At 44.2% G+C, this 25,147-nt stretch overlaps 1 long non-coding RNA gene across 1 annotated transcript; it reads left to right on the plus strand.

Annotated features, from left to right (window-relative positions):
* Positions 1-17,419: 17,419 nt before the first annotated feature.
* On the plus strand, positions 17,420-20,115 carry LOC143434214 (uncharacterized). Its single transcript, XR_013103552.1, has 3 exons — positions 17,420-17,541; positions 19,300-19,382; positions 20,011-20,115. It is a non-coding gene; the product is annotated as an uncharacterized LOC143434214 (long non-coding RNA).
* The last annotated feature ends 5,032 nt before the right edge of the window (positions 20,116-25,147 follow it).

Genomic DNA, 25,147 nt, shown 5'->3' on the forward strand with positions numbered 1-25,147 from the left:
ATATCCTCATCTCCCAAGAATTCTCTCTCTCTCTCTCTCTCTCTCGCTCTCTCTCTCTCTCTCTCTCTCTCTCTCTCTCTCTCTCTCCATGTATACAGATTTTATATGCTTAGTACAAACACATATACCTCAGAGGAATGGACTTCCTAACAGTTCTGCTAGGGCTGTAACTGGGAAGGGCACTCTCCAATGCCTCAAAAATTCTAAGACTGTTTTCTCTTTCAAAAATAGGAAGTCTTTTAAGATTTCATTTTCCTCTGTCTGGAATAGAATGACAACATAACAAAAATTATAACAGAAAAGGGAGACAACCTGGGGCCCAAGTCTCCTTCCTCCCAGGAAAGGACCAATCAGCCAGTCTCATGGCTTTATATAAATAAGGGAGCCATACACACCTTTTCCACACCTGTTTCACCACTGCATGAATAAGCCTTGTGAAGACATACTTCTGTATTACCATCCCCCCTTTTCCCCAGAGGTGGTTCTAGAAGGGGAAGCTGAGATGGCAGAGACCCTGTCTTTGTATTATAGGAGGGAAAGTGCTTGCTATTCTAAATGTTGGAGGGAGAGGCACCTCAGGCAGCAGCAGAGATGGGAGCAAAGTTCTTCCAGTCGGCTCTAGGAGAAAGAGCTCATCAGGCCTCCACTTTCTTATCGACTCAGAGTTCTGTCTCTTTTCTTTGCCACACTGTGAGTTTTGTAGGTTTTGCTAACCACTGGGAACCATCAGCTGAGACATCCTTGTTTCTGTGGGGATTCTCTAGTGAGTGACTCCAGGTCTTGGGTGCTTCTGGTCTTGTCTCCTCCTTTGTCTGTCTGGGTTAGGGACGGTACAGCTCTTTGCTGTCCTGGGTTGCTCACTGTTTTCTGCTCTCCCTTCCCTCTCATTTTCTACTTGAATTTCCCCCGGTTCCCAGTACTCACTGGTTTCTGTTGACTTGGCTGGACTTTGCCTGATGCATTATAACTTTTATTGGTTTTACCTTATAACAGCCTGCAGTAAAGATGATGATGATAGTGTTGGTGATTTCCATCCCTTCCTTGGTCTATAACCTCACATATTACAAAGCTTTCACCCCGGTTCTGTAATTTGAGTTTCGTAATAACAGTGTGATGTAAGAAAGGCACTTATTATTAATTCCACTTTACAGAACGGGAAATGATTTCACTCTGTTCACACAGCTGCTGGGTCTGGAGAGAGTCTGGAACCAGATCCTCCATAGACTTTCCTCACCCGAGTTAACCCTTCATTTCCCACCGCCATTGTGCCTGCCCCACGGGCAAATGCTCTTGTGTTTTTATGGTGTTTTCCAGAGCACAGGACACAAACAAACCACAGGTCAAGGGAGTCTTAATTTTTTTTTTTTTAAATTTCTGGATAATAAATGTGACAATCCTTGGTGTTTTAGAGTAGTACCATTGGTAGCAAATTCAAATGTCTAATCAGAAAATATTAATGAACTAAAATTCCATTATGTGTACATACCACCTTTTCCTTATCTATCCATCCAGGTTGGTTCTACTTCTTTGTTGTTGCACAGTGTGGCATTAGGTATGGATGTGAAAGTGTCCCTGTGGTCTAAAGTCTTCTGGGCATACCCAACAGTGGTATAGCTGGGTTACATGGTAGTTCCTCTTTTAGTTTTTCGAGAAATCTTTACTTGGGTCCGTAGTGGCTGAACACTGTAATTGCCACCAGCAAGGAGTAAAAGCTCCTCCCTTTCCATGTCCCACCAACATTTGCTGCCACCTGTATCCTTGATAATATCCATTCTGAACGGGGTGACACAAAGTCTTCAAGTGGTCTTAATCTTCATTCATCTTATAGCTAAATATGTTGAACTCCTTTTCCAAGTATTTATCGGTATTTGTATTTCTCCTTTTGAGAATCAGGTTTGTTAACCCCTTTGTTGACTGAATGTTAAAGTTTTGCATGAGTCCAGTGTTTGTCGTTCTTTATATATTCTAGATGCTAATCCCCTGTCTGATGAGCAGCTGTGAATGGTTTCTGTCCACCCCCCAACCCCCCACATTCTGTAGCTGTCTCTTTTCTCTGGTGATTGTTTCCTTTGCTGTGTGGAATCTTTTAAATTTTGTGCCACCAAACTTGTCAATTCTTAACCACCAAATATTTGAGAACATAATTCTTACGTGAAAATAAGCGTGAATACAAAGTGTAATTCAATGCAAATATATCATTTCTAAGGTAGTGCGGACACAATTTCAAAACAATTATATGGTTGTTGGCAGTTTAGTAGAGTTGTCCTTGGAGCCAGACCCTTTTGCTACCTACTAGCAAAAGTACTAGACTGGGAAGGGTATGAGATCATACCTCTTGCTGATGATGGTGCTGTTATGGGAAAGACTGAAGCCCAATGGTTAGAGTTCAAGCAACCTCAATGTGGGAGACATTTTAGGCCTCCATGATCTTTAAGCTCCTGGGGTTCATGTCATTGTAATAGTTCCCCTTTTTGGCTGACTGAAGGATTTCTGACTTGTTCCTGATCCACAAAACATGCCAAAGGCCACGCAGTGTCTTTTAGGTCATTATATTATGGTGTATTAGACCTTGCCTCAGCAGAGCCTCTCAAGGGCTGGACAAAGCTAGGTGCCATATTGGGAAAAGAAGCCCAAAGAACTTCAGGGGCCACAAGGACTGCAAGGATAGCCTTTAGCACCAGCCAACAAAAGCCCAAGACCTTCAATGGAACAGTTATATGAATTTTATCCTACCAATAACCTAATGGGCCCGAAAGTTATCTCTCCAAGTCAAGTGGGATACAGACGAGAATACAGTCTGTCAGACACTTTGATTATTGCTCTCAATAAGACACAAAGCCCAGAATCCACTTCCATCAGACCCGAAACTAATCCATAGAAACTGTGAGAAAACAAATGTGTGTTGTATCACACCTCCAAGTTTGTCGTTAAGTGGCACACAGCAACCGGAGCAAGCAAACACACCCACCAGAAGGCACATGGGAACACCTAAAAAACACCCCAAGGCACAGCAAATTTGACTACACATTTTCATTTAAAAGTTATCTTTGTTAAGTTGCAAGTACTGATATTAATCTTCTGAAGGACAGAAGCCTCAAGGGCAAGCTGAAGTCTGGGTGGGAACCAGATCTTGGGGGGGGGGGGCTCTTCCGCCATGTTTGAAGTATATGATAGCGGCAGAGCCAGTTGTACTCTGTGATGGGGAAGAGCTGCTTGAGTCGGAGGGTCAGACTACTAAAGGAACAGACCACTGGGGAGAAGCTTAAGCTTCACATCAAATGAGGACCTGTGAGGGTTTCTGGGGATCGGGTAGGAAAAGAACTATAGAGTGCTGTACTCACTCTTTCCTTTGAGTCTGTGAGTTGGAGGGAAAAGGGTCAGAGGGCATGGTGGACACCTGGCGCTGGGTGAGTCCAAGGCAGGCTCCCCTCTTAACACTGGGAAGCCTAATTAATCCATTTCTGAAATCTTAGCTGCAGTTGGTCAGAAACTCTTATAGGGCTCTCGTTCTAGCAATATATTTATTTTGCCAACAACAGTACAGTACCATGAGTGAGACAATAACTCTGGGCACGCACACCACCATCCAGCGATCGAGGCAAATATCCTTTTAAATTCAATAATACAAAAAAAAAAAAAAAAAAAAAAATCCTAAGGCTGAAGTTGAGCCTCACTGGGAAAACATTTGTCTAGCATTCATTCATAAGGCCCGACTTTCAGTCTCAGTGTACCTCAAAAAATCAGCCATAAAATTTATGCCAGACAAGGATGGAGCGGATCATGCTAGCATGACTTCAGTGATGGCTGCCAACGGTGGCAACAAACAAATTATCATAAGTTTAAATAAAGATGTGATGCAAACCTGGATTTGTTCAAATTGGCCAATGACTCTTATCCTAACCCTGTTTCTCTCTCCAGGGAGGCAGCACCCACCATGTTAGGACCCAGTCAGCAGCAAATGGGCCAGAAATCCCTGTCAGACATAGGGTTGAGGAGAAGAAAGTCTAGCATGCCTGAAACATTATGGGGAACTGGAAGGAAGTTTGAGCTGTGACTGGAGAAAGCCACAGAAAAGTTAACTGGCAGTTGGTTTGCTCTGAGAGATCAGCACACACATGTCACCATCTAGAAATAGTTAAATTATCTGAATTTCTAACATACAGAAGTGGCTTTTATTGTTGATCTTGTCTTGGATTTTCCAGGGAAAAGACCCTGAGCAAGGACTTAGGATTTAATTTGGAGGTGACCTTAGGAAGGTCCATTAAGAAGTTGGGGAGCTGCATAGGAGGTAAATGACTGAGTCAGCTGATATTGGTCAGCTGATACTGTGGATTCTTGGGACTTAATTGTTCTGAGGAGTCATGGTGAGATAATAAAGGTGGTTATCTCAGACTTGCCCTACTTGGTGGTGAAAGGACTTGGTATCTGCCTGCTAATTCTTTTCCTTCCTCATCTGAGTGTCACTATTGAACCTTCCCTGAGAGAGGCCCAGGTGTGTGCTTTTGGCCAAGACATCAGAGCAGGAGAGAGAGGGGCTTTGGATAAGAAGGTAGAGGTGTTAATGGGAGATAATCACCAAACTGCAGGGGATACAAGGGATGGGCCACTGGGATGACAGCTGGACATTGGCACACATGGTGCTACCCGTTAAGTCTATGATGAGACAAGGAGTGGGAGGGCTCACTGGGGGCTTAGGAGACTATACAATACTTGAACAAAGATGCTCTGCGTTATCTTGCCTTTGGCCTGTCTATCATTGCCTTCAGTGGACTGGGCTTGGAACCCTTGACTACCAGGCATCAGTAACAAGACTAAGGGGGTACAAGGGAAAATCCTAGAGGGATCTTCAAAGCCACCATAAGCTGACCCATCTCTGTGATTCTGACAGTTCTTGCTCGAGCAAGTGTCTTTTGTGCTAAGCCTGATAAATCACCTCTGGTTTAAAACATAGTAGGTGATTGAGCTTGTGATGAATTTAGAATGCTTTGTCTTTTCATTGTGTCCTGCATTTCCTGTATATTTCTTTCCATTGGTTTTAAGATTTTACATATATAGGAAAGTAAGGAAGGCTGAGGGTGGGAGAAATAGTCTTTTCCAGAGAAGAGCATGCCAACTGGTTATCCGATACCAAATGGTCAGCTCTGAAAACAGATACACTCAAGAAACATTATACAGACTGAACAGGTTTATTTATATATTTAGAAACACACACACACACACACACACACACACACATTCATAGTATCCAATTTGAAATTTGAATTTGAAATAGAACAAGCAGTGTACACAGGAGGGTTTGGACATAGGAAAGGAAAGGGGGAAAATGATGTAATTACGTTATAATCTCAAAAGTAAAAATACTATTAAAAAACAAATAATAAGCCTGAACTTCCTTGGCCTTGATGAGAGAGAACTGGAAAAATATGAATGTTTGGATTTAAGTCCTTGTTATTTGGCTTGTGAAGAGACGAGATTCTGAATCACCGTTCAAGCTCAGATCACTTGCAGATCCAGTGCTGTTGGATATTGATTGCTAACACTCTTTTTTTGGTGATTACTGCGTGCTAAGCCTTACCTCCTCGAGGTAACAACAGCCCCAGGAAAGAGGCGATACGCGCGTCTTCAATTCACATATGTGAGACTAGGCTTTAGGAATTTGTGTTCCAGGAAGAGGGAGGACTTACCTGCAACTGACAGCCAGGCACATGATATGAAGCGGAGGGGTGCTCTATTGGGCAGCCACTAAGACCATGTGTGCTTTCTGAGATGCTTTGTATATGTGAGTGTCCAGGAGTCAGCTGGTTAGGATTGTCTATTGGGTCTTCTGTTTCCTATCGTACTAACATGAGAAGGCTGTCAAAAACCTGTGCTAGGGCACACACCACATTTATGAAAGTGCAGGGAAGATTCTATCTGTGCTAAGAGGCTGCAAGAGTCCCCGTTCATCACCCTGCCCCTTGACTTCCCAGGAACAGCCACCTGCTGTGTCACAGGAAGCTCCAGATGATGGTGTCTTGCCATCTGGTGACTGATATGGTTATTCTGGGTCCCACCCTTTGCTGGCTGTTTGACTTGAGGCGAGGGACTTAGTCATCAGGGAACTTCTCTCATCTGTGAAATAAGGATAATGAGACCAAGTCCTGCCTTCCTCACAGGGAGGAGGAAGCCTCCCGAGATCACCTTGTAGAGAGTCCTTTGATGTGCTTAAAAGCAGTCTTAACTGCACAACCGGGTACTCCAGTAGCTGGGTGAAAGTTTTACAGCCAAAGATTCCCACAGCCCATAATCTCCGCACTCCCAGAAGGCCAGTGATAGATTTGGCTGTCGCAGTTTCTGCCTACCATGGGCAGAGATTTCCAGAGCCTTAGTCATGTAATAGGCGGTTTCCCTGGGGTGTTCTTGCCAGTGCTTATTTGTGGAGTATTTCTGGAGAGTTCCTATGAGCAAATGGCAGTTTCTCACCGCTCCCCTGGCCTGTCCATAGCAGTTATCTCTAGCTTCATGGGATGGTGGGATGCTTTAAGAACTGCACATGTCTGTGTCTTCAACAATCTGGAAGTGCTTTTCCCTTCATCCCCTCCTCTGGGATATTTAAAAAAAAAATGTATTGAAGTATAAATATGCTCACCTTTTATTTCTGGTCTGCACTGTCACCAAATGTATCTGAAGAGTCACCTTGTCCCCAACTCAGTTCTCTTTCCATGTTTACCCACGGCCATGGATGAAGTGACAGAGAAGCCACTTCTCTCCCTGAAACCCACTAGATTCTCCATCTCCACAGAATAAACAACAAACAGGAGCTGTTGAAAGCAGGTTTAAAAAAAAAAAAACCCAACCCGATAGCCTCACAAGCCTGATGACTCCAGCTCAGTCCCTGGAACCCAGGTAAGGAAAGGACGTAGGATGTGGTGGTGTGAATTGCTAATCTCAGAGCATCCGTGGTGATGGGAAGGGGAAGAAGAGAATCGGGGGATGCTCATGGACCAGCTGCCCAGAGTATGATGCTCCGTGATCACCTCAACAGGGTGGATGGTGAGACTGACTCAGGTGACCTCTATACATGTACCACAGCATGTGCGTGTCTGTATACACACACACACACACACACATACACACACACACACACACAGAGAGAGAGAGAGAGAGAGAGAGAGAGAGAGAGAGAGAGAGAGAGAGATGATCTTAAAATACTGAACAAACGAGTTTGGTATCCTTGGCCTCCTCCTGCTTTCCCAAAGCAATATCTGATCCTAAGTCTCCTCCCCACACCTTTCTCCCCTCTTCCTTTGTTCTTTCATCTAGTCAGGCAACCACCCTACCTGTTCTTGCTCATTACTTCCTGTATATCAAGTACTGTGTTTGGCTCTGGGGAATGAAATGATGCCCCTCCTCCCAGACAGGCAAAGCTTTATGGGAGGGAGAGACACATAAAACTGGTGGCTATTGCAGGCTGATCAGTGCCATGATATGGGGGATGATGGGACTATAGATGTCCACTGGAGAGGTTGACAGTAGAGAGACCTGTCACCCAAGGGTGGATGGGGTGCTGTGGGACACAGTGCTGGAGATGGGAGTGGGAAGGGAAACATGGCCACAGTATCCCAGTTAGGATTTTGAGAGGGCACGGGCATCGGTGAATGCCCCAGAGAGCCTCCGTAAGAGGCCTTAATGTTACTTTAAAGAAGAGGAACACAGGTCAGGAGATGGTGTGGTCACCACCCTACTGAATTAGCCATTTGTCAGGTACTCTGGGACAGCCAGGCATTTGCTATATCCTCGTCCCCCACACATTATCATTTTTTTTTTCTCCTCTGTCCTCCTCTATGTGGCTCTACCCCTTCAAACTCCGCCTGTTCTGTGGTGGTGTCCCAGATGGTCTGATTGCTTCTCTAGGCCTGTAGTGTCATTACACAGTACTTACTTATTACCATTTATCACGTTGGATCTTTGAGTTTATGTCAGTAGTGCCAGTTGGTTTCCTCCACTGGCCTGAAAGGCTGTATCCGCCCTGGAATATTTACCCATGTTAACCACCACACGTAGTCCTTAGGCCTCCCTTCAGATCCGGTCCTGCTGCTCTTCAGTTCTGTAATCTTGGACGAGTCACTTTATCTGTGAGACCTCGAGTTGTCTCATCTATAAAGTGGGGGCGATGATTTTTTTTTTCCTTTTACTGCACAGGATAATTGCGAGGATTAAATAAAGTACCTACTTAACACTCAATAAACATGCGTTGCCTTCCTCCTTCATTTACTCTGGGTCAGAGCTATTGCTGCAACAGCTTGGGAGAGCATCTCTCGGGGAGGGATGCCTCACTTTTCCCATGGGCCCAGAGGAAGTGTTGTGCGCATGAGCAAGAGCCCAGTCTGCATGGTTTGCTGGGTCCTGAGTAGTGAGGCCGAGTGCAAACATGAGAGGTAGCAGTCACCACCCATCCTAACCTGATTATTTCTTTGTGTTTCCATACAGCACTCACCCTTAATGTAAACAAAGAGAAAATGTTGAAAGCCATTAAAAAAAAAAAAAAAGCACATGAAATCATGTGAGCCTTCTTGTCTGGGATTGTGCTTTCAACTGTGGTGCTCTGAGAAGAGGAAAGAAGAAAGAACCCAGTTTCTTTTTCTTCAACGCCTCTCGGTTCTTGGAGACACTGCGCATGTCTGGAATATCCGTTGGCTTCACGAATAAAGATTGGGGTAATGTATAGAGAATAATAAGATGAGAGTTTGTTTCGGGTTTTAGAGCTGGAATTGGGGGGGGGGTATAGTCCACAGGTGCCCCGTTCTTCCTGCCTTAGCTCATAAGACGTTGAATAGCTGCTCTTTGACCTCTGCTGGCGTTAGCTGCTCTCCTCTCTCCTTCTCCCTCCATGCGTCCTGATGGGAAGAACAGAAGTGTTCCGGGTTAAGACTATGAGAAAGGGCTTGTATTCACTGAGTTACTGCGCACAGCTCACACTTTAACCCGGCATGGCCCTTTCTTCCCCTGGACTCTCATCCTGTGTCCTGTACTTTTATTTTTATGCTTTAATTGCCCTTCGTTCCCTGCAAGCGAAATAGGAAGATTGTTGGCTGAGGAACAGAGGTGGCTGCTTTATGACCAGCCTGTGTTACTAATTAAACACACACCACCACCACCACCACCACCACCACCACCACCACCACCACCACCACCACCACCACCACCACCACCACCAACAACAACAACAACAACAACAACAGCAGCAGCTTCAATCAGGTTTAATGCTTAGCGTTCTGAGATTGAATTTTTTTTTCCCCCCAGCAAGCACTGTTATTTTCTACTCAAGGTAGAATGAGCTTCAGCTGTCGGCACCAGGCCTTCCCGATTCTCTGTTGGACAGGCTTTTCCCCTGGGATTGTTTCAGACAACTCTGGCCAGGGAACTTCCTTCCTGACAAAGGGAGACTTCATGGTTCAGTTCTTTGGATGCAACCTGGTCATTGCTTGCCTGGGGGACAAGATGACCTTCCTTCCTCTTTTATGTTCGAGATAATTGACATTAAATTAGAATGTCTTCTTTCCGATTTGGGGGCCCTGGGATCTCAGTTTCCTCCGATTTCTAACAGATCTATTACAAAATAGCAAGCCTGGAAAAAACGTCTCATGATCTCCGGCAAGATAGAGACTTTGAAGGGTTCCTCATCTTTCATCCCCGCTCTTTGTTGTAAGAGCCATGAATTATATCTTGGGAAAGCAGGAGCCCAGCCTCGGGGGAACTGTGCTTGCCTAGATAGAGTCTCTCAAACTATTGTTTTCTCATAAGGAGGTGGAGTGTCACAGGGTGAAGTAGCCACCGCGCTTGGCCTTGAAGGCAGGAACCTTCAGGTCTGAGGGCATGTGGAGCAGAGAGGCCCAACATCCCCCAGCATCTTGGCTTGAGAATGATGTGTCTTTTCTAGAGCACTTGGACAGGGGTCCTCAAGTCCAGCTGCACATGATGATCACTGAGGCTACTTGAATTGCACTTCCTGGATGTGAGCTGAGGCGCTGGGATCATTTTAATTAAAATCCCCTATAAGGACTTTAATATTCAGTATGAGCTATGCTCCAAGGCAGCCTCTGATTCAGAAACTCAGGACAAAACATTTAATGAAATGCCCATTTAAATGTCTGCGTATTGTTCCCCTGGCCTATTAGTTAGTGGTAATAAGGTCTACCCCATAGGATCAGCATCCATAGGACGACTGGAGTCTGGTGGGAGAAGGGATGAGAAATGTTTCACTTTGTCTCAATGCCTCCTAAGAGAAGTCTGGAGAACTCTCACTTTTAATGCTCACACTCGTCTTTTAAGGTGAGTGCAGGTCTTTGAATGGAGACGAAACGAGAAACTGTAGCTCAGGGATGTTGATCTGAATGCCTGGGCCCATCTCTGGAGGGCGAGGGTAACACAGGCTCCAGTGCATCCTCCTTTGTAGCTCAATGTCTTTCCCCAGCCTAGAGTGGGGTTCATTTGACAAGCCAACGCTTTCACAGTCCCTGTGGTGACAGGGTTGAGCCCTCTGGTTCCCAGTGTCTCCAGACCACAGGGTGACCGATATTCAGTCCACTTAGACGGCCCTGAAACTCAGTGGCCAATGGCCTTCCCCTACTAACCCAAAGGACCACCCAGCATTCCTCAATATCTCTACTGTCAGCTTCTGAACGAATCTCAGCTTGTTCACAGGGATGTTGTAGCATTTAAAACTTGATCTATATTCTGGTTTCAGCTTGGAAAATGGAGTCCATAACTGTAGCCTCACGTGGAGACCTTCTTCCTCAGAAATCTTCTGGAACCTGACTGTCAGGTGGGAGAAGCTCTGGTGTGGTGACTTTGATACATTGTTTCAAGCCTCCCTCAGGGTGACCTTCACTCCAGCTGGGTATAACCTCAGGAAATATAACAGGCCTCCTGGGTCTTCATTAACAACCAGCTGTGCCTGGCATACTGGCATATGCCTATTATGCTGAGGCAGGGGGATCGTGAGGTCCTCAAGAACAGAACAATAAAAGACAAAACAGACTTTTGTAAGAACTATATATATGTATCAGAGCCTCTGGATATGAATGAACTTGGGATATGAATCTGTGGGAGTTACAAATGCACCAACATAAAGCCTCCTTCAACACATTTATTACCATTCCCTCCTCCCCAAACACCTATTGTGATTCCTCCCTCCCCTGCACTCTTGACATGACTCTTCCTTCCTCCAGCACATTATAGCTCTCCTCCCTTCCTAATGCACCTTTCATAATTCCAGACTCGACACATCTGTCTTGACCCCTCCCTTCCCAATACATCTGTCTTGATTCCTCCCTTCCCAATACATCTGTCACTCCTCCTCCCTTCCCAATACACCTGTCGTAACTCCTTCTCCAGCACATCTGTCTCGATGCCTTCCTTCCCAACACATCTGATATGAGTCATCCCCCCAACACCCCTATCTTGTCTTCCCTTTTTCTTACACACCAGACAGGACTCTTCCTTCGCCCGCCATGCTGACACAATCTCTACTATAATAGAATTGTGAGGGAGTTGGACCCATTATACTACAAGTCAGGTTTATCTGAGGCATCAGGGTCAGTTTGGGGCATCAGTCTAGAGAAGAGATCATGGAAACTGAAAGGAATTTCAAGCACTAGCTGGCATGGTGAAAGTAATTCAGAAACACAGAAAACAAAAACAGCAGCAACAAGTCAAAAGCAAACTGAAAATGTTCACATAGTGTGGAGGGGTAAGGGAAGAGGAGATAAACATATTCCCTATGGCCTCAGGGGTTACCGATTAGGTGTTAGTTAGGTTCTGTTATACTTTGCTTCAATAACAAAACAACGCACCCACATCAGCGATTCCACAAGTAGCGGTGCGTGTCTCAACTCAAGCACAGTGAAGACTGAATTCTTGTTAATTTTTAGTTATATCATGTGGAACACTTAGCATTTCGTGCCACTGCAGGAGGGGAAGAAGGAGATGGAAGAGACATATGGGCTTTGAATTTCTATGTTATTTCCACTCATGATCCATCAGAACTAGTCACATGACCTGGACGTATTTACAAAGGAGGCTGTGTGTGTGTGTGTGTATGTGTGTGTGAACACTGGGGAACACATTTCACAATGACTCCCACATCTTTTATGCCCCATGATGTTTTTAAATATTTTTAATTTACTCTTTAAACATTCCATACATGATTATAATATATTTTAGTCATATCTGCTCCTTCTTCCTCAGCCAATACCTTCAGAACCCTCTAACCTATACCCTTCCCAATTTTATGTCCTCTTTATGTCTAAACAAGACCTACATAATAACAACTCCAGTCGACATGGCATTGTAGGTGGGGAAATTTTACAAATTTCCATGCTGAGGTGAAGAGCTACAGATAATCTTTTTTTGTTTTGTTTTGTTTTGGAGACAGGGTTTCTCTGTGTAGCCCTGGCTGTCCTGGAACTCACTCTGTAGGCCAGGCTGTCTTCCAACTCAGAAATCCGCCTGCCTCTGCCTCCCAAGTGCTGGGATTAAAGGCGTGCTCCACCACTGCCCAGCCAGATAATCTTTTAATTAAAAAAATGTTTTATTAATATTTTTAACCTAGTGAGTCCTATAGTGCTGTCCATTTGTGCATGGATGTGGGGTCATCCACTGGGAGCATGGTAGCTGCCCAGTGACCCTCTCTCAAGGAAAAGTGACACTTCCTCCTCTCAGCAGCCACCAACTTCTAATAGCTCACCAGCCAGAGCTGGGGCCTTGGGAGCCCCTCCCTCAACCATACTGGGATGTTGAACTGACTTCTAATCCCATGTAAGCTACTGTTAGTTCATGTATGAAGCACACCTGTCATGACCAGAAGACAGCGTTTCACTGCATCCCTCTCCCTCCTCCAACCTTTTTCAGAGAAACTTCTGACAGTAGTTGCTAGTGGTTACTGCAGACATGCATTGCTGTTCAAGTGCTGAGAATAACCAACAACAAAAATAATAATGGCAGTAATAATCAGGTATAGCTGGGACACCCCCAAGGTACAGGCACACCCCAGAAGAGGGGACAGAAAGAATGTATGTATACAAAACAGACACAGCTTTCAGAGTCTGTCTAGTGTTGCTTTGTATGCATAGGTGTTTAGCACTGACCACTTGGGATTAGACAACTTATCAGGGGGGACTGTCCTTGGAGAAAGCTGGTTCTCACAGTCCCCCATTGATCATCTGTAGTTCTTCATCTAGACATGGAACTTTGTGAAATTTCCCCATCTACATTGGCACGTCAACTGGAGTTATTATGCAGGTCTTGTTTAGACAACCATATTGAGATTTCATGGGTGTAGCTTTCCTGTCATGTTTAAATGATACTATCTAATAGTGGGTGTCCTGGTTCTCTGGCTTTTATGATATTTTTGCCCCATCTTGTGAGGTTCCCCCCCCCCCAAGTGATTGTATATTGGTTAGCACTGTGCATTGTGACAAGATTGCTTCTTGTCTCTGAAACTGGATCTTGAGAGCTGAAGTCCAGAGTCAGGGTAGCGATGGGCTGTAGCATCTGGTGCAAGATCTGATCATAACTGGCTTCAGTTCATTGGACTGGACTTAAATCAGTCTAGTCATACTGTAACTGATGCATGCACATTCAAACTGTCACCCATAAGGATCATTCTACAGATATCAGTGACCTTGAACAACAGTTCCCCAGAGAATGAGATTCATTCCCGGTTCTCGATATGAGTATGGCATTGATAGTCTAGGAGGTAGGCGTTCTTTTCTAGACTTGAAAGAATTAGAATGCTAAAGAGAAAAGTGTTGGGCTACTGGGCAAGTGACACTGTAGCTCACTGTAGAGGTTGGGTGATGGCAGCCAGCATGAATTCTGGAATCCCACTGTGTGCATACTGATACCACTAGGTCCTGGCTGTGTGACTGTAGGCTAGTTCTGAGTCTGTCTGCTCTTTATTTACCATGACGGTAAGTGAGGATATGTCATCTACCTTGCAAAATGGTTGAGCATGTTAGCAAAAAGGGAATGAATGGGGCTGTGCTTACCACATAGCAGGTATTGTGCAATTGTTCCTTCCTCATGTCCCTGCCCTGCACTGGGCTGGAATGTCTCCCCGGTGATCCCACCTAACAGGACTTGCTATGTTCTAGTTGTTAATCTCCTTCCCATATTAGTTCATGGCTGCGTTCCTGGTGCCTAGCAGCCGAGCGCCCAAAACATCCCTGGTGTTCGGTGTTATTCTTACTAATATTTGTCAGGAGGAAAGAAAGGATACAGAGATCAGCTGGCTCAAGCTGGAGCCCTGAAGAACAGAGTTACAGGAATTAGGTGTGAGTCATCTAGGCATGTGGCCATGGCCTGAGGAAGCCTGCTTTCAGGCCCAGAATAATCTGAATCTTCTGAGGGGAGGCACGTGGAGACAGGAAGGGCTTACTCAATACCTGTTCTGGGCCAGAGGTTGCCATGGGTTTGTCCCTCACTGAGGCACACAGTGTTAGAGCAGGTCATCGCCAACAGATGGCACTCTGACAGCCAAATGGGGGAGCCCTCAGGGTCCTACTCTCTCTGTCCACCTGCCCAGACATGGAGGAAACTGGGCAGATGCAGAGTTGAGAGTTGAGCAGAAAATTAAGCTTTTTTTTTTTCTTGCCAAAAGCAACTCTGCAAATTATGATGCCTTCAGAGTCTGGGTTTTCTTCTTAAACACAGTTAATCAGGTGAAATTCCTGTCCTGTGAGGAGAGAAAAGGCCTTACCTTCCACAGGGGCAATTTCCTGTTAATGCTTCCCCTTTAAAAATTAGTACATATTGTATAACACAATTCAATAAAGTAATCAACATCACCATGACATTTTCATATATGTATATTGTGAACTTTGGCCTCATTTTCTATTTATTGTGTGTGTGTGTGTGTGTGTAAGCCCTTCCTTAAGAACATTAGCCTTGTTTGTTGATGCAGGAGCCAATATGTATATATGTATGTGTGTGTGTGTGTTTGTGTATGTATATATAATGAGACAAGGTCCTGTTATATAGCTTAGTCTGGCTTCAAACTCACAAAGCTCTTGCCTTAGGCCCCTCACTGCTGGGATTGCTCCTGTGTACTGGCATGCTCTGTTTCATTATTTAGATCTTAATTTGACACCTGCTCCTATAGTACTGTTCTGCACGCTGCTGCTCAAAGGACTTTATGAGCGTTGGCTTATTCTAACCATCTCGCTGGCCTTGAAAGACTGGTACCATCATCCATCGTGCCAACTTGACGGGAGATTAAAGCACAGAGATGCAAAGTGTATCATTCATGACCTACAACTAATGCGTCACAGTAATGGGAACCAACTGGCTAGCTCCAGAATTAGGGCTCGGAATGTCTCCATCTCGTTGGTGTCTCCATACCTTCACTTACAGCTCAGACAACCCAGCTGTCTGAGAGATCCAAGGATATAGGGGTTCTAAGGACACATACTTGTTCAAGTTCGCTCAGCTGCACACAGTGGGGCTGCAACTGGGACTCATCCTGTCTGACTCCTGAGTGGCAACAGGCTGGACTAACTGGCCAGTCTACAGAGGAAAGAGGTCTTCCCTTACAGGTTAGGAGTCCGTGAGCACATTCCCGAGGCTCTGCCGAATGATTGAGATCTCCTTTCCCCCTTCGTTCTGTTTGTTTTCTTCCCCGTCTACTTCCTAGTGTTGAGACTTTGTATTGAATGTTGGTGCCAGTGCCGATTGAGGCAGGAATCTTGCTTGTCCTTGATTGTGATGGGGTGCTGCTAAGGATCCCTCTTCTTTCTCCAGGGGCTTATTTACTGGAGCTCCTTAGTCTCTAGCTAAGTTCTGCATCAGCAGTACGAAGAAGGGATATGGACCACAACCCTGTCTCGTGCTTGTAAGAGAACTTGGGCAAGTTATGTGACCTCTCTGGTTTTCAGCGAATCAGCATTTAGCATTAAAAGATTTACAATTAGTAGACTCACCTTTTCAAAAAGGTGGAGTCATGGTAAGTTGCCCAGGCTGGTCTCAAATTCTAGAATTAAACAATCTTCTGCCACTGCCTCTTCAGTAACTAGGACTATGGCTTTTCTCTTTTAAAAACAGTCTCATTATGAAGGCCCAGCTGGCTGGAGCTCACCATGTAAACCTGGGTAGTCTTGAACTCAGAGATGTATGTGCCTCTGTCTCCAGAGTGCTGGGCTTAAAGGCATGCACCACACTGCTCAGTGGCTAGGCATTTTTAAAAAGCTGCAAAATGATAACTAGACGTCTTAGAAGCACCTCTGGCTTGGGAGACAGAGGCAGGTGGATGTCTGTGAGTTCAAGGCCAGCCTGGTCTATAGAGTAAGCTTCAGGATAGCCAGGGCTACACAGTGAGACACTGTCTTCAAAAAAACCACACACAAAAAAGGAAGTACTTCTAATTACAAATTAGCCACTGTATCTGCCACAGTATCATGAAGAATGCAGGTGGCTCCCCAGAGCTTAAGTTTGGGAGTCTGAGTTAGGCAATATGGGACTTGGTATATTATGTGGAATTTTATTTCTGTTGCTGAGATACAAATACGGCAACAAAAACCAACTGAGTTCCATCTCCACAATAAGTAAGTAAATAAATTTATTCTTCTCTCAAACAATACATCCTGACCACAGTTTCACCTCCCTCCACTCCTACCCCCCACAGCTACCTCTCCACTTCCTCTTTCCCTCAGATACACTCTTTCTTTTCTTTTTAGAAAAGAACAGGCCTTCCAAAGAAATCAAACGAACATGGCATAAAAAGATACAATAAGAATAGGCCCAAGCCCTCTTATCAAGGCTGGATGAGACAACCCAATAGGAGGAAAAGGGTCCCCTGAGAAGTCAAAAGAGTCAAAGACAGCCCCATGTGCACTGCTAGGAGTCCCACAAAAATGACTAAGCCAACAACCATAACACATATGCAGAGGACCTAGCATAGACCCATGCAGGTCTGTGATGGTCACTTAAGCTCCTGTGAGCCCTGATAACTTGCTTCTGTGGGCTGTGTTCTCCTAGTGTTCTCCACCCTTCTGGATCCTACAGTCCTTCTTACCCTCCTTCTGTGTGATTCCCCAAGCTCTGAGGGGAGGGCTCTGACGGAGATATCCTTTTTGGGCTCTGTCCACCTATTGTTGGCTGTTGTCTCTCTGCATGTGCTCCCATCAGCTGCCGGAGGCAACCTCTCTGATGATGATTGGGCTGGGCAATGCTCTAACTCATTGTGCTTTTAAAGGAAACATCCAGAAAGTTGTGGGAAATCAGATTACCATTGGAGACGATAGAAAGGCTCTGGTGGAACTTGGCTAGCAAATCTCCATTTCCCCAGAATATAAAAGGGATATTGGCACTCATTGGTTTTGACACTTACTGTGCGACCTTCATTAGGCTCTAGTGTCATTCTGAGACATCTTTCCAGGTACGGCAGCCATGAAAAGCAAATTCAAAAACTCCGACCTTGGAATGAGACCATCAACTATGTTGTCGTAACAATTAAACCCTTCTGAAGAAAACTAGGAAAGCATATTCAAAAACACACCGTTGCCGGTAAAATGATTTTTTTTTTTAATGATGTGTTGACTCTTCTTAAAATAATTTTTTAATTTATTATTTGAGAATTTAATTTTTTTCCTTTTTCTATTGGATATTTTATTTACATTTCAGATGCCATCCCCTTTCCCCCCTTTCCCTCCTTAGAAAACCCCTATCCCATGCCCCCCTTTTCCTTTTTGCTTTTATACAATTTTTTAAAAATGTTAATCAAAGGCTTTATAAGTTTGGTAATGCTCAATCAGAAGTGTAACCCAATACCCAACCTAGATATAAAAACTATCTTTGCCTGGTGGAGACACGTGAACATCTGCCTCCATGCCCCCCTCCCCCCTTTTCTTTCTCTCATCACCTAGCTTCTCCTCTCCTTCTTCTTCTCCTCTCCTTGCTCCTTCTCTTCCTCTCAGTACTCCTCCCACCTTAGCTTCTCCTGTACATTATATTTTGATCATATTCACCCCTTAGCTTCTCTCCAGCTCTGCCCGGATTCCCCCAAATGTATCATGTCCTCTGCTCATTTATCTCCTAGTGTTTTCTGTGCACGGATGTGGGGCCATCTACTGGAGCGTGAGCCAGAGTCTTTCTGGACAAGACATGGTCACTGCATGAACTCACAGCAGTAAAACAGTGGTTGTAGTAAAGTGATTTTCATTGTTGCCATTTGGGGGATGGGCAGCAAAATAGGTTGTTTGAGATTATTACATAAAGTAATTAAAATAGTCCAATTAATTTTGGTTTCACTGTTTAAAAGTTCCTGCTTAAGTTATATTTTATGATACCAGTTATAAAATATATGTTGTTAGAGATTATTACATAAAATAAAATAATTAAAATGGTTTAATTAATTTTGGTTTCACCTTTTAAACATTTCTGCTTAAGTTATATTTTACAATATCAATCATATAAATGTGTTTTATGAATAACAGTAAATACAGAGTCTGAGAACACACAGTCATTGGCTTATATTGCTACTAATCACAGAAAGCTCAAAGACCAGTGATCCTCAGTTTTAAAATTTTATTTAGTGTGTGTGTAAGCGCAAGTGCAGAATTGTATATGTGGGCACATATATGTTCATGCATGTATGTGGGAGCCAGAGGTGTTCCTCAGGAGTTATTCACCATGTGTTTTGAGACAGGGTTTCTCATTAGGCTGGAGATCATTGTGTAGGTGGGACTGGATGGCCACAAGGAACCTTAGGGATCTGCTGATCTCTGCTTCCTCAGTACCGGGATTCCAAATATGAGCTGCCATGGTTGGCTTTTTATGTGGGTGCTGACATCAAACTCGGGTCCTCATGCTTGCACGGTTAGCACTTCACTGGATGAGCCATTCCCCTTACCCAGACCTCACTCTCTACTGGCTATTTAGCCATTAGCAACATGTTGGGTTAGATGACTGGGGTCAGAGACCAGGGAGCAGAAGCTTTGAATCTAGGTTTTGCTACACAACAACTACTCTCTAATTCTAAGCAAGTTACCACCTACCTGCAAAGGCTTGGTGAAGTGCACACACACGTGCGTGCACATACACCGCCCCCCCCCCCCACCTGACTGGCTTACAGAAGTTTAGTGAATGGTCATTACTGAGGTCGCAGAATCTTTGTGTGTGTGTGTGTGTGTGTGTGTGTGTGTGTGTGTGTGTGTGTGCTTGTAGAAAATGCTTAGGTCTCAAGTTAGAATTTTTTTGTTTTTGTTTTTGGTTGGGCTCTGAGTTTTGTAGTTTCAAAAGCTCCTGGGATTCTTGTCATCACAGGAGTTTGAAGAAGCGTCTGAAGATTCTGAAGTCCCCCTGCCCCTTCCATAATCACTGAAGGATCTCAAAAATGAGCCTTATGTGTAAGTGCCATGAACTTCCCTTGCTCCACAGGGACCAGCAGGGAGTACTAATGCTGCTTTGTGATAGAAGGGAGATGATGGGGAAGACCAAACTGAATACTTTAATCTGGGACAATAAGTGGAAGTCTCAGTGGGTAGAGCTCTACTTCAGTGCAATTGAGAAGAACAAGAAGTGTCTTGGTAGTAGAGAAGCAGTGAAGAAGTTGAATTTTCCTCCCCCGGTAGAAGTTCAGACATAGGACTAGGTCCCTGGAGGAGTGGGTTTCTGGAAGGAAGACAGTCACTGTACCTTCCTGGGAAAGCTATGGGCCATTGAGTCTTAGTCCAAGGGGCAGAAATGAGACATAAAATCAAATGGGTCCAGAAGGCGGATAGACTTGGTATTTTGTTGTTTGATTGCTCGTGCTGATTTAGGAGAGATTAAATCTTGATCTGCATAAGGATTAAGCCAGGTAGCCATATGGGATGGCATCTGCTTCATCAGGCTTATTCGACCTAGGTGCTTAATAAACACATTCAGCATGCAATCGGGTACTCACACTAAGTCTTTCCTTGTGGTGTTATCTCTGGGTATCACTTACTTCTTTCCTCCCCCGGTCCTTGTCTCCCCATCTTCTTGTCTCTCTAGGGAGAACCCGTCTGGCTGAGCAACACCAAGCTAAGGCTCGTCTCTAGTGCAGAGACACTGCTGTATCCTGACAGCCTGTGCTGCCCTCAGTTGAAGGTGTGGATAATTACGGTAATGAACACTTTTCCACTAGCTGCTGAAAGCCTCATTAAGCTACACACAAGTTGCCACAGGCCAATTGTGACGCCAAGGGTGGGAAGGACCAACCAAAATAACTTCAGAAAAATTCATTAATCAGACTAATCAAGCAGGTTGTTCTGAACGGAGAGTTCTTTTCCTCCAGTGGTCAGAGGATTAAACATGAAAGAGATGTCTTAAGCAATGTTTGGGAACATCTAGGTTGTTTTACTGGCACTAGAGTGGCAGATGCTAATGGGCTCCATCCAGTGCATCAGCGTGGATGATTCGGCAGCTGAGTAGCTAAGGTTTCTAAACACAGAGAAAGGGGGGAAAGTCAGCATGAGATCACACAGGCAAACACACCCAGGTATTATAGAGCCAGCAAGCACCACTACATACTCATTTTTGTCTTGATGCTTCACAATTTTGCAGGTGCGGTGCCCTGGGGTCAGTGTGGAGATGTGACTATTAGTGGGTATGCCTCATCTAGTCCTCTCCTTTTCTGTCTTGGCAGCCTTGGAGGACACTGTTCCAGATGACAGTACAGCAGGATAGTTTTCTGCTTGACCTGCCCTGTGCATATGCATGTGCATGGAGAATAAAGCTGCAGAGATTTCCTGACTATCCCAGATCCAGTTCTGTTGCCATGACAAGTACCCCACCCTCCCCAAAGAAGCACCTTGGAGGACAGAGGGTTTATTTTAGCGTATAACTCCAAGTTACAGTCCATAGTTTGGGAGATATTAAGGCAAGAGCTCAAGCAACTAGTTATATCACACAAACAATTGAGAGCAAAGAGAGAATGATTGCATTGTTCCTTTGCATTGCTCCAGTGCTTGCTTGCTCTTAGTTCTCTCTTCTCTTCTACTGTTCAGGACCATCTGCCTAGGGAGTGGTGCCGCCCACACTGGGTTGGGTCATCCTACATAAATTAATAATCAATACACTCTCCCACAGGCCAACCTGATGTTGATATTTTCTCATTAGGATTCTTCCCAGGTGATTGTAGGTTGGGTCTAGTTAAATCTAACCAGCATACTGGCTTGTCACTGCAGCAGAAGCTAGCCCATTCTGAAAATAATCCTGATACTTAAGCCTATGCATAATTTATGTTTGAGTATGGTGGTTAGGCTAGGTGTCTCATGACAGCCTCAAGAACAGAGTGCCTGGATTTCCGCATGGCTTTCCATGGACAATTTGAGATTGCTCAACATGGGCAAGTTGGGGTCATGGGTGATGGATGATGAAAGTGTTACATGGATTCTAAGCCTGTGCTCTAAAGAGTTGATTAGCATATCTGCCGAGGCTTAGCAGTAGATGCTGAGAAAATAATCCTTTCCCTGTGTCATTCTACACTTTAACAATGGCTTGGTAGATGACAGAGATATACCTGCGGGTGCCCTGGAGTAATGAGAAACTGTCTTGACTGACAGATTCAGACCACAGATGAACCCTGAGGGCCAGAACTCAAACTTAGAATGACAGGATGGGAGATAAGTGTTCCATATGAATATGTGTTTAGCTGAACCACAGAACCACCGAGAGGAACGATGAGGTTCAAGGGCATTGTGAAAACTGGTCTAAGTCCGCAAGTGTTACTCAAGAATAGAGTAGAAAGATCAATCCACAAAGGCAGGAAATAAGGTTGGAGGGTGACTTAGCCTTTAAAGTCTGTGATTTCAGGCTCTGAGGATCCATGCACAGTATCTGCAGGAGGAAGTAACATTATTTGATGTGGTATTTTTTAAAAAACTGTTCTTTACTTTTATTTCCATTGCCAATATCCAGTCTCTCCTTTCTTCCCTCCCTTCCTCTCTCCCTCTTTCTTTCTTTCTTTCTTTTTTCTTTCTTTCTTTCAGCTGACTAAAGGATGGGTGGAAGAGATGTGGTCATTTGTTAAGTGTGAGGTACATGAACTGGCTCATTTAATCATCTCAAGAATGATGTGAGGTAGATTTAGCTAGACTCACTCTATACAGGAAGAAACCAAAGTTCAGGGTAAGTTATGAAGTTTACCCACTCACTCCTTAACTTTCTAGACTCTCTCTCTCTCTCTCTCTCTCTCTCTCTCTCTCTCTGTGTGTGTGTGTGTGTGTGTGTGTGCGAGTGAGTGAAAATGTCAACTATAATCATTGAGCTACTGTGAAGGGAACCTTGTGGAGGACGAATCTGAGAGAGAAGAGCCACGATGAGGCCTTACCTGCAGGCTATTCCACGGGACCCACGCTGTGCAACTGAGTCAATGTGAGCTGAGACTTGTGGACTAGCTCTCGGTATCTTTGTATCTCTGGGGGGGGGGCATCATAGTCTGCACAATTTCTAAGACAAAACATGATAGCCAGGGCGACTTAAGTCACAGACATTTATTTTGTATTAGCTCTGGGAGGTTCAAGGCCAGGGTGCTGGCAGTTTTGACTGAGGGTACGTACGCTTTCTGCTCTGTCCTCACATGGTCTTTTCTAGTATCTGTGTTCTGTTGTCTCCGTCTCTCTTCCTCTCTCTCCCCCCCCCGTGTGTGTGTATGTGTGTGTGTGTGTGTGTGTGTGTATGAGAGAGACAGAGAGACAGAGAGAGACAGAGAGAGAGAGAGAGAGGTTCTGTTATGTAGCCCAGGCTACATAATGCCTAATGCCTTCTCCCAGAACCAGAGTTACAGGTGTGAGCCACCACTTCTGAGCAGTTCTCTTTTGTATTCTTACTTCTTCTATTTCTTCCATCAATCCCTGTGCAAGCTGCTACCTCTTCTTCTGTATCATTCCACCTACTCTCCTCAAGCTTCGGTTGTGCCAAGGCCCTGCAGTTCCCTGAGACTCAATGTCTTCACTTTCTGCATGAACTACCATTTTTTGTTCCTCTAGTTTGGGTGTCTCCAAAAACTGTTTGGTTAAGTGCTTCTTGCAAGCCCCACCAATACTCCATACTTCTCCTTTCCATTCCCTTCATTATATGATGCTGTTGACTGTGTGCTTGGATTTCCTACTGATGTACATGTTCTCAAGAGAAGGCTCTAGGTTTTAGTTTTTGTTGCCCACATCTTAACACACCTCTGTTAAGGTGTGTTACTCTGAGGGTATTGGACAATAGCCTAGGCTAGAACCAGACCATCCAGGTTCACGTTCTAGGTATACCAGTAGTCTCTTGACCTTGGGTGAATTTAACCTCGCTGGGCATCTATTAACATATCTAATAAGATGTGAAAAGCAAAGCCAAGGCATTCATGTTATGTAAAGCTCTTAGGATTGTGACCAGCACAGAGCTGACATTCAACAATCACTGTCTTTTATTAGTAGGCGACTGATTGCAGCATGTTATCATTGAGATAACATTTTACGTGCAGGAGATTCATTTTTGACTAATAAGAAAGGTAGGAATTTGTTCTCTCACTACTAGCAGAAAACAGGCCAGTTTAATGTTGATGCTTATCTTGTCAGAGCTAAGATGCAAACCAGATCTGCTGGGACTAGGGCTCCTTACTTGGCCAACGTGTCTCAAAACTTCTCTAAGAATGTCCCATAAAGATTTTTTTAGGGCAGTGGTTCTCAGCCTGCAGGTTGTGACCCTTTTGGGGGCTGAACAACCTTTTTACAGGATCACATGTCAGATGTCCTGTATATCAAATATTTACAAATTTATAACAGTAGCAAAATTATGGTTTTCAAGTAGCAATGAAATAATTTTATGATTGGGCATCACCACAACATGAGGACCTGTATCACGTATCACAGCAGTAGGAAGGTTGAGAATCACTGATTTACAGTCTGGGGAGGATTTAGGATGAGGGAGAAGTGGCAAAGGTAGGGTTCTTGGATTTAGTTAGAAAAACTTAAAGATCCTTTAGAAAAACTAAACCCAGATTCTTCAGTGTTGGCAATAAAACACAAATCTTCATGAAGATAGGATTATTTTCAGCATTGATTTATGCTCTCCGGGATGAACTTCATTCTAGGTTTGAGCTTAGAAGTTGAGGGTTTGACCTATTAAGTTGGCCTGTAGGGTGTTGTTTCCTGGGTAACAAAAGACCACAAGTCCAAAGTGACTCTTGGGACATTTGTTGATCACCATTGTGCATACAAATGACACTGAGTGATTCACAGATGCCACAAACATGGTAAGTTCAAACTTATTGGAGATTCAGATGCTGGTGGAAGCTTCTGATAGCTTTCCAAATATATAGACAGCTTACAAAACCACCTTGCAATAGAATAAAAATAGCAACAACAATAAACTAATACCAGAAATAAGACAGTGGAGACTCATGTTTCCTCTACTAGAATTCAAAAGCTCACATTTCCCCTTTCTGTCATCTTTCTGTGTTTGATATGGTAGAAGAAATCAGGCCCTCAGGAGTGCAGTTGAGAATCACGAGCCAGTTGGGTGTGGTGATACAGGTCAGTAACACCAACATTCGGGAAGAGGAGGAGGGAGGAGAAGCAAGAGATAGAGGGGAAGTTGGGCTATACAATGAGACAGTGCTTCAGAGAGAACTCAGTAGCCAAATGATGGCGACCCTGTCATAGCTGTGTGTGTCTCTGTTTCCCTGGACTCCGGAAGTAGAGCCGGAGGCTGACCGAATGTAAACATGTTTAAACAGTGAGCTCAGAGGTGGAGTGAGCAGTTAGCTCTAGAACATAAATAAACCAGCTCATAACACACAATCAAACACTCTTCCAAACAATCAGCAAGAAAACAAATTAAAAAAAAACAAACCCAAGTGTGTGGATAAAACAACAAATAACTGTCTTGTTCAGAGAAATCCAGGGCTACTGAATCTCAGTGTAAGCACATTTGTATATGGCATTTGGAAAAGTCATTGGTGCCCCGTCTTGGTCAAATGATGGACTCTAATAGAATATATATATATATATTATATATATATATTCTAATAGAATATATATATATATATATATATATATATATATATATATTCGAATCTCTGAGGTTCCTGGGGAAAGTCTCAAATGAGTGGAGCCTGGGATCCCTATACATGTGCTTTCATCTTGTGGATCCTAGATGGGGT

This window comes from Arvicanthis niloticus, chromosome 13, assembly GCF_011762505.2.
Source record: "Arvicanthis niloticus isolate mArvNil1 chromosome 13, mArvNil1.pat.X, whole genome shotgun sequence".
Classification (NCBI taxonomy): Eukaryota; Metazoa; Chordata; class Mammalia; order Rodentia; family Muridae; genus Arvicanthis; species Arvicanthis niloticus.